The following is a 15,851-nucleotide window of genomic DNA, read 5'->3' on the forward strand; positions in this document are numbered from 1 at the left end:
ATTTGATGAAGTTTCTGCAGAGAAAGAGAAGAAGCCAAGGAGATGACCAGCGAATACCGATGCAGACGCATGGCTCATGCGACCGTGCGGAATAGAGGAAATCGCAATGACGCGATCGCGTGCCTGACGCGATCACGTGGACTGGAATCTGCACAAATGACGCGAACGCGTGGATGACGCGGACGCGTCACATGAGCGATCTGCAGAATTGACAAAAAAACGCTAGGGGCGATTTCTAGGCTGTTTTAACTCAATTTTCAGCCCAGAAAACACAGATTAGAAGCTGCAGAATGGACAGAACAAGTGGTCCCCACCCATCAACTGAAGATCTGTTAATTAATTCAAATTTAAATTCAAATCTTAAATTAGGAAAAGATATTATTTTAATTTTTAGTTTTAGATATTAGATTTTTAAATTTATTAGGATTAGTTATAAAAGGAGGAAGCTTTCCTTCCTTTGTAGAGGTCCTGGGGAGGATCCCATCCTATTCCAAATTTACATTCCGTATTTCATAACATTCTACCATGAGCAACTAATCCTTCATTGTTAAGGTTAGGAGCTCTGTCTATTTGTATGGATTGATTTTATTGCTTTTTCTATTTTAATTTATGTATGAATTTATATTTAAGAATTATTTTCGCTCTTTATTTTATGAATTTGGGTGGAACGGAAGTATGACCCTCTTTCTATTTGAGTTCTTGTAAAACTTGAAAAAGCTCTTTATTTGAACAACAGCTTGAAAATAATTTTTTTAAATTTTAGTTATCTGGATTTAAATGGGATACGTGACGTATAATCCTTTTAGTTTTGGGTAATTAGAGTTTTTGTTGCATATAAACTAGAAATTGATTATCACCTCTAATTGGAATTAATTGACCAAGGAATTGGCAGTTAATGAATTTTAGAGGAGACTAGGAAGGTCTAAGGAATTAGGGTCTAGTCACATACAGTTTGCCATAAATTAAATCCTGCATAATTAAATTAGTTAGTAAGAAAAGTTAATCCGGAAAAATAGATATCTCTGAAACCTTAACTATTTTCTCCATATTTTCTTCCCAATTTATTTACTTTACTATTTTAATTTCTGCACGATTGAATATTCAAATACTCTTTTCTGTTTGTCTAACTAATCCTATCAAACACTATTGTTGCTTAATCCATCAATCCTCGTGGGATCAACCCTTACTCACGTAAGGTATTACTTGGTACGACCCGGTGCACTTGTCGGTTAGTTAGTGTGGTTATAAAATACCGCACCAAGTTTTTGGCGCCGTTGCCGGGGATTGATTGTGATTAACAACTATTCGTTGTTTGATTGCTTATATTAGATAATTTTTTATATTTTTATTTTATTATTAATTTTGATTTTGCATTTTTTTACGTTAATTTTTTCTTTTCTTTTACGTTAATTTTTTCTTTTTTTTTCCTTACGTTATTTACTTTCTTTTCCTTCTCGTTTATATCCCCCCTCCCCTGTTTCGTTTTTCGTTCTTTTTTTTATTATTTTTATTATTTAAAAAAAATTTTAATAAATAATTAATACTAATAATTTTTCTTAATTTCTGAAATTAAGTTTGGTGTCCCTTAGTTAGTCTTATTTTAATTTTTCTTATTTAATTTACTTAATAATTTCGAAAATTTTTAGTAATAAATTTTCTAGTAATTTTTGAATTTTAGTGTTTGTTTGTTTTATTCAATATTTTTATCTCTTTATTCAGGTTACCTCACAGGGACTTCTCTGCACTCTGGCGTAGAGAGTCCCATTTTTTCTTGTTTTCTGCTTGTGTATGCGCAGAAATAGAGACAAAGAACATCTTTTAAACTTTGATCATGAACCTGAAAGAACTTTCAGGTGACGTTTACAACAAGCAAGGCTTTGCAAGGCTGCAGAATCCACTATGGCAAATAATAATGCTAATGCCAATGTGGTAAATTCGAATGGGGATGATCAACAGAGGAGAGTGCTTGGCTCTTATTCTGCCCCTACTACGGATCTCTATGGAAAAAGCATTGTGGTGCCTCCTATAACTGCAAACAACTTTGAGTTGAAACCACAATTGGTCACCCTGGTGCAACAAAACTGCCAGTATCACGGACTTCCTCATGAAGTTCCAAATCAGTTTATTTCTGATTTTCTGTAGATATGTGATACTGTGAAGACAAATGGAGTGAACCCAGAGGTGTACAAACTGATGCTCTTCCCGTTTGCTCTAAGAGATAAAGCAAAGCTATGGCTAGATGCCCAACCAAAGGAGAGTCTGAATACTTGGGAAAAGGTCGTTACTGAATTTCTCACTAAATTTTTCCCACCAAAGAAGCTGACTAAGCTTAGGTTGGAGGTTCAGACTTTCAGACAGAAGGAGGGTGAAACTCTTTATGAAGCTTGGGAGAGATACAAGCTACTGACTAGGCAATGCCCTCCAAACATGTTCTCCAAATGGACCCAACTGGATATCTTTTATGAAGGCTTGGGTGAGATGTCCAAGATGAGCCTAGACACTTCTACAGGTGGTTCACTGCTCAAGAAGAAGACACCAGAGGAGACTATTGAGCTTATTGAATTGGTTGCAAGCAACCAATATTTATACTCATCTAACAGGAATCCTGTGAACTTTGAGACCTCTCAAAAGAGAGGCGTGTTGGAAGTAGAAGCTATTAATGCTCTTCTTGCTCAGAACAAGCTTATGTCTCAGCAGATAAATCTACTTACTCAACAGATGAGTGGCATGCAAGTCTCAGCTATAAACACTCAAAATCCACCCTAAGATACCTCCTATGACATGACAGGTAACTTTATGCAAAATGATAATTATGATTATGCTCAACCCTCTTCTGAACAGGTGAATTATATGGGGAGTGGTCCCAGAAATCCCAACAATGATCCATATTCTAAGACATACAATCAGGGGTGGAGGAATCACCCAAATTTTGGGTGGAGAGATCAACCTCAGAGACCTCAGAACTTCAACAATAATTCTCAGGGCGGTTTCCAGCAGAACAATGATTTGGAAGCAATATTGACAGGTTTTAGACAGGAAACCAGAGCATCCATCAAGAACCTGGAGATTCAAATGGGTCAATTAGCCACAAAGATTAATGAAATTGATCAGAGGACCACTAATAGCCTTCCTGGTAACACAATTCCAAATCCAAGAGAGGAATGCAAGGCTATCACCGTAATAAGTGAACAAGTGGCAAGTACGGAAGCACAAGTTATACAGGAAACCAGAGCATCTATTAGAAACTTAGAGGTGCTAGTGGGCCAACTGAGCAAGCAAATACTTGACAGGTCTGCAAGTACATTTCAAGAGGATACAGTGGTGAACCCAGGAGAAGATTGCAAGGCCATTCAATTGAGAAGTGGTAAAGTAGCTGGCTCTGAGACCAAGGCCAATGAAGAGCTAGTTGAAAAGGAATCTCCAGAGGAGAAGAAGGAAGAAGTAGAACACGCCCCTCCAAAGCGTGCGGACAACCCATTCCCAGACTCTCTTGACACTTATCCTATTTTGCCAAAGGCTCCTGAGTATAAGCCTAAAATGCCATATCCTCAGAGACTTCAAAAGGAGACCAAGGACAAACAGTTTTCAAAGTTCTTGGAAGTCTTTAGAAAGTTGCAAATCAATATTTCTTTTGCTGAGGTTTTGGAACAAATGCCTCTCTATGCCAAGTTCATGAAGGAGCTGTTGTCAAAGAAGAAGCCTTTAAAGGGGGATGAGACAGTGGTCCTGACTAAAGAATGCAGTGCCATCATTCAGAATAACTTACCAAAGAAGATGCCAGATCCAGGGAGCTTTCAAATTCCATGCACCATCGAGAGTACAACCTTTGAGAAAGCGTTATGTGACCTGGGAGCAAGCATCAATTTAATGCCCTTGTCTGTGATGAAGAAGCTGAAGATCCAAGAGGCACAACCCACAAAGATAGCATTACAGATGGCGGACAAATCTATGAAGCCTGCATACGGATTAGTGGAGAATATCTTGGTCAAAGTGGGTAAGTTCTTCCTCCCAGCAGATTTTGTAATTCTTGATATAGGGGAGGATGAGAATGCCTCTATAATTCTAGGAAGACCATTCCTAGCCACTGGAAGAGCTCTGATTGATGTAGAAGTGGGTGAATTAGTGCTTAGAGTGCATAATGAGCAACTAGTCTTTCATGTCTTCAAAGATGTACATTCAACAGGTGAAGAAGAGAGGTGCATGCAGGCTGAGCTTATTGATCCAAACCTTCAAGAACCCCCTGATGATGCACAGCAGAATTTGCAACTCAAACCTCCTGTGGTGACAACCGATAAAATTCCGCCTGACATCAAACCTAAGTTTGGTGTTGGAACTGCATCATCCACCAAGGAGAAGGTCCCCAAAAAGAAAAAATACACAGAGGATGGAGAAACAAAAAGATCCCCACTGAAGGTTTCTCCCCAGGAATGAAGGTGGTGTTGACCAGCAATCCAGCATGGGTTTATACAGTAATCAAAATCCTCTCTCTAGAGCATATTGAGCTACGTTATGGAGACACAGGAAAGAAGTTCAAAGTAAGGGGTGAAAAGCTGAGCCCCTATGACCCTCCTCCTTAGAGGAGCTGACCGTCAAGCTAGTGACGATAAAGAAGTGCTTGTCGGGAGGCAACCCGATAATTACATATCCTTAAGTTATTTTTCGTAGTAGTAGTTTTCTTACTTGTTGGTTTTTATTAAGTTCTCACTAATTTTCTGATCATGCAGCTATTTTATCACAGGAACCGAACACCTCAAGCTATTTGAAAAAAAAAAGGCACACGACGCGCCAGCGTCATTGACGTGAACGCGTCAATCATGTGTGCGAGAACAATGAAAATTGACAGAGAGTTGCGCGGGAGTGGCGCTGGACTCATGCCTTTCGCACAAACAATCCCACGCGAACGCGTAGCCCACGCGTTCGCGTCGTTTGTGATTTTCGTCATTCACGTGGTCGCGTCACTGACGCGATCGTGTGACCTGCAAATTCGACGTAAAAGAGTGTTTTGGGCAGAGAGTTGTGCCAGCTTGGGGCAAGAAGTGTGCTAAACGCACAAATTTGGTCACGCGGACGCGTGATTGACGCGTTCGCGTCAGTTACACATATGGCCATCCACGCGATCACGTGCCTGACGCTAACGCGTCATTATGAAGACTGCGCAACGACGCGATTGCGTGGTGTACGCGAACGCGTCGCTTGCGCCGCCCGGTTTTCTTTCTCTCTCTCCCAATCCTAATTCTCTCTTATTCTCTTATCCTTTTATTTTTCTTTCATCTTAATATTTGTCTCTTCTATTTTCAGTTCTTTTTTGCTTGAGGACAAGTAAACCTTTATGTTTGGTGTTAACGCTTCACTTAAGGGTTTTCTGTTTATTCTTATGGCACCAAAGGGAGGCGAATCATCTTCACAAAGGAGCACAACCTGAAGAATAAAACGACCGCTAAGATAACCCAGGTGGTTGAGTTCCTTTCATTTTTTATTCCCTCCCGCTTTCATTATGTATGTTCCGATTTCCTGCTACTTTGTTTTGTTTATTGCATGATCCTTTATTAGTAGATTCATAGATTCTAGTTAATTTTTCTGTTAAATGCTTTAATTCTGAAAGATGTCTCATGTATTGCCCACTAAACTTGAAATCAAAAAGAAAGAAGAACAAATGTAGTGCATGAGAATTTGAGTTTAATTTTTAGAGTAGTCTCATTTACTTAAATGTAGTGGTATTTTCTGTGATTCTGAATGAATGCTTGAACAGTGCATATTTTTGATAATGAAGTTTATGAATGTTAAAATTGTTGGCTCTTGAAAGAATGATGAAAAAGAGAAATGTTATTGATAATCTGAAAAATCATAAACTTGATTCTTGAAGTAAGAAAAAGCAGTGAAAAACACAAAGCTTGCAAAAAAAAAAAAGCAAGCAGAAAAAGCCAATAACCCTTTAAACTAAAAGGCAAAGGGTAAAAAGGATCCAAGACTTTGAGCATTAATGGATAGGAGGGCCCAAAGGAATAAAATCCTTGCCTAAGTGGCTAAATCAAGCTGTCCCTAACCATGTGCTTGTGGCGTGAAGGTGTCAAGTGAAAAGCTTGAGATTGAGCGGTTAAAGTCGTGATCCAAAGCAAAAAGAGTGTGCTTAAGAACTCTGGGCACCTCTAACTGGGGACTCCAGCAAAGCTGAGTCACAATCTGAAAAGGTTCACCCAGTTATGTGTCTGTGGCATTTATGTATCCGGTGGTAATACTGGAAAACAAAATGCTTAGGGTCATAGCCAAGACTCATAAAGTAGCTGTGTTCAAGAATCAACATACTAAACTAGGAGAATCAATAACACTATCTGAATTCTGAGTTCCTATGGATGCCAATTATTCTGAACTTCAAAGGATAAAATGAGATGCCAAAACTGTTCATGATTGCAGTTGTAAACCCCACTATAAGAAGAGACATGAGCTTAATCGAACTCTAATTCTCATGCAAATTCACATCCTAAGCTTATATTAGTTTTTGGTTGCTTGAGGACAAGCAACAGTTTAAGTTTGGTGTTGTGATGCGTGAGTATCTTGTCTATCTTTTCCTAGTGAATTTGCATCTAATTTGTTGAGTTTAATTAAGAATTAATTATATTTTAGCCACTATGGATGCTATTTTGAGTTTTGTGCAATTTTATTTATTTTAGGTAGCATTCGGATGGATTTGATGAAGTTTCTGCAGAGAAAGAGAAGAAGCCAAGGAGATGACCAGCGAATACCGACGCGGACGCATGGCTCACGCGACCGCGCGGAATGGAGAAAATCGCAATGACGCGATCGCGTGCCTAACGCGATCGCGTGGACTGGAATCTGCACAAATGACGCGAATGCGTGGACGACGCGGACGCGTCACATGAGCGATTTGCAGAATTGACAAAAAAACGCTGGGGGCGATTTCTGGGCTGTTTTAACTCAATTTTCAGCCCAGAAAACACAGATTAGAAGCTGCAGAATGGACAGAACAAGTGGTCCCCACCCATCAACTGAAGATCTGTTAATTAATTCAAATTTAAATTCAAATCTTAAATTAGGAAAAGATATTATTTTAATTTTTAGTTTTAGATATTAGATTTTTAAATTTATTAGGATTAGTTATAAAAGGAGGAAGCTTTCCTTCCTTTGTAGAGGTCCTGGGGAGGATCCCATCCTATTCCAAATTTACATTCCGTATTTCATAACATTCTACCATGAGCAACTAATCCTTCATTGTTAAGGTTAGGAGCTCTGTCTATTTGTATGAATTGATTTTATTGCTTTTTCTATTTTAATTTATGTATGAATTTATATTTAAGAATTGTTTTCGCTCTTTATTTTATGAATTTGGGTGGAACAGAAGTATGACCCTATTTCTATTTGAGTACTTGTAAAACTTGGAAAAGCTCTTTATTTGAACAACAGCTTGAAAACAATTTTTCCTAAATTTTAATTATCTGGATTTAACGGGATACGTGACATATAATCCTTTTAGTTTTGGGTAATTAGAGTTTTTGTGGCATATAAACTAGAAATTGATTATCACCCTCTAATTGGAATTAATTGACCAAGGAATTGGCAGTTAATGAATTTTAGAGGAGACTAGGAAGGTCTAAGGAATTAGGGTCTAGTCACATACAGTTTGCCATAAATTAAATCCTGCATAATTAAATTAGTTAGTAAGAAAAGTTAATCCGGAAAAATAGATATCTCTGAAACCTTAACTATTTTCTCCATATTTTCTTCCCAATTTATTTACTTTACTATTTTAATTTCTGCACGATTGAATATTCAAATACTCTTTTCTGTTTGTCTAACTAACACTATTGTTGCTTAATCCATCAATCCTCGTGGGATCGACCCTTACTCACGTAAGGTATTACTTGGTACGACCCGGTGCACTTGCCGGTTAGTAAGTGTGGTTATAAAATACCGCACCAGAGGGCCCAAAGGAATAAATCCTGGCCTAAGCGGCTAAATCAAGCTGTCCCTAACCATGTGCTTGTGGCGTGAAGGTGTCAAGTGAAAAGCTTGAGACTAATCGGTTAAAGTCATGGTCCAAAAAAAAAGAGTGTGCTTAAGAGCTCTGGGCACCTCTAACTGGGGACTCTAGCAAAGCTGAGTCACAATCTAAAAAGGTTCACCCAGTTATGTGTCTGTGGTATTTATGTATCCGGTGGTAATACTAGAAAACAAAATGCTTAGGGTCACAGCCAAGACTCAAAAAGTAGCTGTGTTCAAGAATTAACATACTGAACTAGGAGAATCAATAACACTATCTGAATTCTGAGTTCCTATGGATGCCAATCATTCTGAACTTCAAAGGATAAAGTGAGATGCCAAAATCGTTTAGATGCAAAAAGCTACTAGTCCCGCTCATCTAATTGAAACTAATCTTCATTGATATTTTTGAAACTTATTGTATATTCTCTTCTTTTTATCCTATTTTGTTTTTGGTTGCTTGGGTATAAGTAACAATTTAAGTTTGGTGTTGTGTTGAGCGGATAATTTATACCCTTTTTGGCATTGTTTTTACATAGTTTTTAGTATGTTTTAGTTACTTTTTAGTATATTTATTTTAGTTTTTATTCAAAAATCACATTTCTGGACTTTACTATGAGTTTGTGTGTTATTCTATAATTTCAGGTATTTTCTGGCTGAAATTGAAGGACCTGAGCAAAAATCTGATTCAGAGGCTGAGAAAGGACTGCAGATGCTGTTGGATTCTGACCCTCCTGCACTCGAAGTGAATTTTATGGAGCTACAGAAGCCCAATTAGCGCACTCTCAATTGCGTTGGAAAGTAGACATCTTGGGCTTTCCAGCAATATATAATAGTTTATACTTTACTCGAGATTTTATGGCCCAAACTAGCGTCTAAACGCCATCTAGAGACCCCTTTTTTGGCGTAAAACGCCAGAACTGGCACCAGAACTGGAGTTAAACGCCCAAACTGGCACCCAAGCTGGCGTTTAACTCCTAGAATGTCCTATGCATGTGAAAGCTTCAATGCTCAGCCCAAGCACACACCAAGTAGGCCCCGGAAGTGGATTTCTGCACTATCTGCACTTAGTTACTTATTTTCTGTAAACCCTAGTAACTAGTTTAGTATAAATAGCACTTTTTACTATTGTATTAGAGAGTTTTTGATCATCTTTTTGAATCACACTTTGGACGTTTGGAGGCTGGCCTCACGGCCATGCCTAGACCTTTTTCACTTATGTATTTTCTACGGTGGAGTTTCTACACCTCATAGATTAAGGTGTGGAGCTCTGCTGTTCTTCATGAATTAATGCAAGTACTATTATTTTTCTTTCAATTCACGCCTACTTCTTCTCCAAGATATACTCTCGTACTTAATTCAGTTAAGTCAGAATGAAGGGGTGACCCGTGACAATCACCCACTATCTTCGTTACTCGCTTAGCCAAGATCCGCGTGCCTGACAACCACAAGCAGTTTACATGATATTCAACGTAGTCATTGGACGACAGCCGGAGTATATTCTATTGGGTATCTAATACACGGACCGAGTCTATGAGATTAGTATCTTCGTGGTATAGGCTAAAACCATTGCCAGTATTCCTGAGATCCGAAAAGTCTAAACCTTGTCTGTGGTATTCTGAGTAGGATCTGGAAAGGGATGACTGTGAAGAGCTTCAAACTTGCGAATGTTGGGCGCAGTGATAGTGTGCAAAAGGATAGAGAGATCCTATTCCGACGCTAGTGAGAACCGACAGATGATTAGCCGTGCGGTAGCTGTACCTGGTATTTTTCATCCGAGACGAGAAATCCGACAGTTGATTAGCTGTGCAGAGATCGTACCTGGTAATTTTCATCCGAGAGGATCATACAGCTTTCCATGGAAGGGGGCACGCATGATTGGAAGAAGACAATAGGAAAGCAGAGGTTCAGAAGCAACAAAGCATCTCCAACACCTATCTGAAATTCCCACCAATGAATTACATAAGTATCTTTATTTTATTTTATGTTTTATTTATCTTTTAATTATCAAAACTTCATAACCATTTGAATCCGCATGACTAAGATTTACAGGATGACCATAGCTTGCTTCAAGCCGACAATCTCCATGGGATCAACCTTTACTCACGTAAGGTATTACTTGGATGACCCAGTGCACTTGCTGGTTAGTTGTGCGGAGTTGCAAAAGTGTGATTGCAAAATAAAATTACCCAATCTAAGCAACAAGATGAACCGTCAGTTGTTCGAACTCGTACAATCCCCGGCAACGGCGCCAAAAACTTGGTGCACGAAATTGTGATAACACTTTTCACAACTCCGCACAACTAACCAGCAAGTGCACTGGGTCGTCCAAGTAATTCCTTACGTGAGTAAGGGTCGATCCCACGGAGATTGTCAGCTTGAAGCAAGCTATGGTTATCTTGTAAATCTTAGTCAGGAGATTAATGATAAAGATGATTTTTGTTTATGAAAAGTAAATAACATAAAATAAATAATACTTGTGATTCAGTAATGAGGAACAGGTTGAGGTTCAGGAAATGCTCTATTATCTAAATCTCTGTCTTCCTACTGTTTTCTTCTCCAAACACGCATGGCTTCCTTCCATGGCAGTCAGAAGATGGGGTAGTAAAGTCACCAAGCATCTTCCTTTCATATCCACCATTGTTATTGTGTTCGGCTGCCATGTCTTCTTCTTTTTCAAAAATTTCTGTAAGGTCCTCTCCAGAGTGTTGTGCTTTAGCTTCTCTTAGCTTCCTCTTCAGAGTCCTTTCAGGTTCAGGATCAGCTTCAACAAGAATGTTCTTATCCTTATTCCTGCTCATATGAAAAAGAAGAGAACAAAAAAGAAGAGAAATCCTCTATGTCACAGTATAGAGATTCCTTGATGTGAGTAGAAGAATAGAAGAATGAGGTAGAGAGAGAATAAGAAGAATTCGAACATAGATAGAGGGAGAGGGTTCGAATTATGAGTAGAAGAGAAGTGTTAGTAACTAAATAAAATAAATAGAAAGAGATGAGAGAGAGGATATTCGAATTTTAATTAAAAGAAAAGAAAAATATTTTTGTTTTTATTTTAATTATTGGTTAGTATTCGAAAATTAGAGAGAGAAAAGTGGTTAGGTGGTTTTGAAAAAGATAAGAAATAGTAAACTTTTTAAAATCAAACAAAAAGTCAAGTAGTTAATTGAAAAAGATTTGAAAATTTTGAAAAGATAAGAAGTTAAAAAAAAGCTTTTGAAATTAAAATTTTGAAAAAGATATGATTTGAAATTTAATTTGAAAAAGATTTGAAAAGGAAACTAAAAAGATTTAATTTTTGAAATTAAAGTTGATGACTTGGCACACAAGAAACTAAAAGATATGATTCTAGAATTTAAAGATTGAACTTTTCTTAATAGGAAAGTAACAAACTTGAAATTTTTGAATCAAAATATTAATTGTTAGCAAATATTTCGAAAATTATGAAATAAAATTAAGAAAAGATTTTGAAAATCACTTTTAAAATTTTTGAAAATACTTAAGAAGAAAAATGAAAAATATTTAATTTTTGAAAAAGATTTGAAAAGATAGAGTTTTTTTAAATTGAAATTTTGACTTGATTAATAGGAAACAACTAAATTTTAAAATTTTTTGACTAGGTCAAACCAAAATTTCGAAATTTATGAATAAAATAAAGGAAAGATATTATTTTTTATTTTTTTGAATTAATGAAGGAAGAGAAAAACAACAAAAAGACACAAGACATAAAAATTTAGATCAAAACAAATAATGCATGCAAGAACACTTTGAATGTCAAGATGAACACCAAGAATACTTTGAAGATCATGATGAACATCAAGAACATATTTTTTGAAAATTTTTAAGGAAAGAAACACATGCAAGACACCAAACTTAAAAATTTTTAAACTTTAGATACTAATAATTCGAAAATGCATATGAAAAATAAGAAAAGACACAAAACAAGAAAATGTAAAGATCAAACAAAGAAAATCATCAAGAACAACTTGAAGATCATGAAAAACACCTGATGAATTTTCAAAAATTTAAGAGAAATTAAAAAAATGCAATTGACACCAAACTTAAAATTTGACACAAGACTCAAACAAGAAAGACAAAAATTTTTTGGTTTTTTTTATTTTATTAATTTTTTTGTATATTTTTTGAAAAATTCTTGGAAATAGAAAATAAAGAAATTCAAAATTTTTAATAAGAATTTCAGGATTCATGCAATGTTATTCTAAAGCTTCGGTCCAAAAGAATTAGACATGGCCAAATGGCTAGCCAAGCTTTAGCACAGAATTATAAATGAGAATCCAAAGGCTCATGGAATGTTATTCTAAAGCTCCGGTCCAGAAGAATTAGACATGGCCAAATGGCCAGCCAAGCTTTAACATAACACATACAAGCATGTCCTTTCTACAATGGAAAGTGAAAACCTCAGTCCAAAAGATTAGACATGGCTTAATAGCCAGCCAAGCTTCAACATATCCCATGAAGCTCTAGAATTCATTCTTAAAAATTTTTGAATGATTATTTTTTCGAAAACACAAATTTTTTTTTCGAAAATAAAAATAAAAAGCTTAAACATAAAATAAAATTACCCAATCTAAGCAACAAAATGAACCGTCAGTTGTCCAAACTCGAACAATCCCCGGCAACGGCACCAAAAACTTGTTGCTTAGATTGGGTAATTTTATTTTATGTTTAAGCTTTTTATTTTTATTTTTGAAAAAAAAATTTGTGTTTTCGAAAAAAAATCATTCAAAAATTTTTAAGAATGAATTCTAGAGTTTCATGGGATATGTTGAATCCTGGCTGGCTGTTAAGCCATGTCTAATCTTTTGGACAAAAATTTTGGCTCTAGAATGAATTCTAGAGCTTCACACTTTTTCATCTCTGTTAGTTGTTCCTTTCTTGGCTTTCTGCTGCCTTGAGTTGATACATTCAGTGTTTTCCCACTCCTTAATTGAACAGCTTGGCACTCTTCTGTTATCTGTTGAGATAGCTGTTGTCTTGTCTGATCCAATTGTGCTTCCATATTCTTGTTAGCATTTTTAGTGTCTTGGAGCATCTCTTTAAATTCTACTATCTGTTTTGTTATAAGAAGCAATTGCTGATTGAGTTCAACCACTTGTTCTGGAGGACTAAGTTCAGTGGATAATGCCTTAGCCTCTTCTTTCATGGAGGACTCACTACTTAAGTACAGATGTTGATTTCTAGCAACTGTATCAATGAGCTCTTGAGCCTCTTCAATTGTCTTTCTCATGTGTATAGATCCACCAGCTGAGTGGTCTAGAGACATCTAGGCCTTTTCTGTAAGTTCGTAATAGAAGATGTCTAGCTGCACCTATTCTGAAAACATTTCAGAGGGATATTTCCTTAGCATCCCTCTGTACCTCTCCTAGGCATTATAAAGAGATTCATTATCCTCTTGTTTAAAGCCTTGGATGTCCAGCCTTAGCTGTGTCATCCTTTTTGGAGGGAAATATTGATTTAGGAATTTGTCTGATAACTGTTTCCATGTTCTTATGCTTGCTGTGGGTTGTTATTTAACCACCTCTTAGCTTGATCTTTTACAACAAATAGAAACAGTAACAATCTGTAGACATCTTGATCTACTTCCTTATCACGTAATGTGTCAGTAATTTATAAGAACTGTGCCAGAAACTCAGTAGGTTCTTCCTGTGGAAGACCAGAATACTGGCAATTTTGCTGCACCATGATAATGAGCTGAGGGTTTAGCTCAAAACTGCTGGCTCTGATGGGAGGTATACAGATACTACTCACATATGAAGCAGTAGTGGGGTTAGCATATGACCCCAGAGTCCTTTTGGACTATTCATTTTCACTTAGATCCATGATGGAGAAAGGGAGATGATGTGGATTGTAGATAGAAATTTTATTTTATTTAACTAAGGATAAACCGAATTTAAAAGAGAATAAAATAAAATAATTGAAAAATAAAATATAAGTTTCGAAAACTAAAAGGAAAAGATAATATAATTCGAATACTAAAATGATTAATTAATTAAAAAGATTTGAAAAATTTTGGATATGATTTTCGAAAAATGAAGAGAGAGAAAGTGGTTAGGAAGTTTTGAAAGAGATATGTCTTAAAATTAAAGATACTTGTAAGAGAATAAATAAAAAAAAGATTTGAAAAAGATATGATTTTAAAATTTTAAAGATTGAAACTTTGTTAACAAGAAAATACCAAACTTAAAATTTTTCAATCAAGATAATAAAATAGGACAAGTAATTCAAAAATTATAATTAAAAGGAAAAAGATTTTGAAAAATTTTATAAAAGATTTTCAAAAAAAAAAAAAGAAAATTGAAAAAGAATTTGTTTTGAAAAAGATTCAAAAAGATAAATTATCAAAATTGAAATTTTAACTTGACTAACAAGAAACTACCAATTTTTTAAAAACTTTGACTAAGTCAACCTAAGGAATTCGGAAATAATGAGTGAATAAAGGAAAATATATTTTTTTTATTTTGTTTGAATTTAATGAGGAAAGAGAAAAACAAGTAAAAGACACAAAACTTAAAAATTTTTAGATTTAGGAAGAGTAAGTTTCGAAAATTTGAAGATAAACACCAAAAAGACACCAAACTTAAAATTTTTAGATCAAAACAAAGAAAACAAACAAGAAAACTTTGAATGTCAAGATGAACACCAAGAACACTTTGAAGATCAAAATGAACACCAAGAACAAATTTTGGGAAATCTTTAGGAAAATAAAAACACAAAGGACACCAAACTTAAAAAATTTTATATTTTGGACACTATTAATTCGAAAATGCACAAGAAAAACAAGGAAAGGCACAAAACAAGAAAGACTAAAGATCAAACAAGGAAAATAAACAAGAACAACTTGAAGATCAAGAAAGAACTAAGAACATATAATTCGAAAAATTGAAGGAAAATAAAAACACGCAATTGACACCAAACTTAAAACATGAAACTAAACTCAAACAAAAGACTCAAAGAAAAATTAAAGATTAGTAAAGAAAAATAAGATTTTTGAAAAGAAGATAAAAGACTCAAATTTAGTGACTTTAAATCAAAAAGATAAATTTTTCCCAATCCAAGCAACAAAATAAACCGTCAGTTGTCCAAACTCGAACAATCCCCGGCAACGGCGCCAAAAACTTGGTGTACGAAATTGTGATAACACTTTTCACAACTCTGCACAACTAACCAGCAAGTGCACTGGGTCGTCCAAGTAATACCTTACGTGAGTAAGGGTCGATCCCACGGAGATTGTCGGCTTGAAGCAAGCTATGGTTATCTTGTAAATCTTAGTCAGGAGATTATGATAAAGATGATTTTTGTTTATGAAAAGTAAATAACATAAAATAAATAATACTTGTGATTCAGTAATGAGGAACAGGTTGAGGTTCAGGAGATGCTCTGTCGTCTAAATCTCTACTTTCCTACTGTCTTCTTCTCCAAACACGCATGGCTTCCTTCCATGGCAGGCTGTATGATCCTCTCAGTGAAAATGGTCTAAGTACGGTCTTTGCACGGCTAATCAACTGTCTGATTTCTCGTCTCGGATGAAAAATACCAGGCACAGCTACCGCACGGCTAATCATCTGTCGGTTCTCACTAGTGTCGGAATAGGATCTCTATATCCTTTTGCACACTGTCACTGCGCCCAACATTCGTGAGTTTGAAGCTCATCACTGTCATCCCTTCCCATATCCTACTCGGAATACCACAGATAATGTTTAGACTTTTCGGATCCCAGGAATGTTGCCAATTGGTTCTAGCCTATACCACAAAGGTTCTGATTTCACGGACTCGGTCCGTGAATCAGAGACCCAAGAGATACGCACTCAAGCTGTCGCCCAATGACTACGTTGGGCTCA

General features: G+C 36.1%; 1 non-coding gene across 1 annotated transcript; it reads right to left on the minus strand.

Annotated features, from left to right (window-relative positions):
* Nucleotides 1-2,325: 2,325 nt before the first annotated feature.
* Nucleotides 2,326-2,432, minus strand: LOC112725416 (small nucleolar RNA R71). The gene has a single exon (XR_003164527.1). It is a non-coding gene; the product is annotated as a small nucleolar RNA R71 (small nucleolar RNA).
* Nucleotides 2,433-15,851: the final 13,419 nt, after the last annotated feature.

Source organism: Arachis hypogaea, chromosome 11, assembly GCF_003086295.3.
Source record: "Arachis hypogaea cultivar Tifrunner chromosome 11, arahy.Tifrunner.gnm2.J5K5, whole genome shotgun sequence".
Taxonomy (NCBI): Eukaryota; Viridiplantae; Streptophyta; class Magnoliopsida; order Fabales; family Fabaceae; genus Arachis; species Arachis hypogaea.